We start from the raw sequence: 1074 nt of genomic DNA on the forward strand, positions 1-1074 counted from the left end.
TACTAGTGGATCCTAGAATTTCTAAAAATAGAGTGGGAGGCAGATCTTTTAGTTATCAGGCTCCTCTCCTGTGAAACCAACTACCAGTTTTAGTCCGTGAGGCAGACACCCTGTCTACTTTTAAGGCTAGGCTTAAAATGTTCCTTTTAGACAAAGCTTATAGTTAGAGAGGCTCAGGTTATCCTGAGCTATCTCTAGCTCAGGATAGAGAGTAGAGATAACATTTTCATTATGAAGGGGATGACAGTGGCGCTGAATTGACACAAGACACTACACCCGCATTGTCTACTGATGGTGTTCAGAGGGCCTGGTGGCGCCAGTGTACAGCAGCCTCGCTTCTTTAAGTGAGCCCAAGGGCAGCTGGGGATACAATGTAATTTCCCACCATCTGTGTATGAGTGTGTGAATGACTGAATGTAGTGTAAAGTGCTTTGGTCAAGTCTCCTGACTTGAAAAAGCACTATGGAAGTACCTGTCATTTACTCTTGCTGCTATAGGCTTAGACTGCTGGAGGACATAGGGACCCCTTTTTTATCATTCTGCTTCATTTTATCTCTCTTCTCCCATTCTGCATTATTTGTTAGTTTAACATCTAACTTTACGCTCTCTCTGCTTTTCTCATTATAGTAGTTTCATCTGGACTGTTCCTGTTTTACTGTGATAACATCCTAGATGCAGGAATCAGCTGGGCTGCATGCCATCAGCACCTTAAGTTATAGCTTAAAGGCTGATTTATACTCAGAAACCAGGTCGTCTGCGTCTGTCTCAGTGAACGCAGATATGCCCCCGCCTCCTTCCACAGACACTCTGCTGCACCTCTCCAAAATTGTAGGTGACCGAAGACATTTCTGCAGGCAGCAGGCCTCTTACTGATCAAATCTACATCCGCTCTACTCTATGTGTATTTCCTGTTTGGTACCTTACTGGCTTGTTTTGCTTGTATGACCGCCATTCGGGACACGCAGCGCTGAGATGAAATGTCTTTAATGGAGGGAAGAGGAGCCCCCATGATCCTCTCTGCTGTTCTCACCTTCTTCCAGTCTGAGGCTATCCCTCGTTCAGGTGAAATTGCTG

The sequence above is a fragment of the Cyprinodon variegatus genome, unplaced genomic scaffold (genome assembly GCF_000732505.1).
Source record: "Cyprinodon variegatus isolate N-32 unplaced genomic scaffold, C_variegatus-1.0 Scaffold105, whole genome shotgun sequence".
NCBI lineage: Eukaryota > Metazoa > Chordata > Actinopteri > Cyprinodontiformes > Cyprinodontidae > Cyprinodon > Cyprinodon variegatus.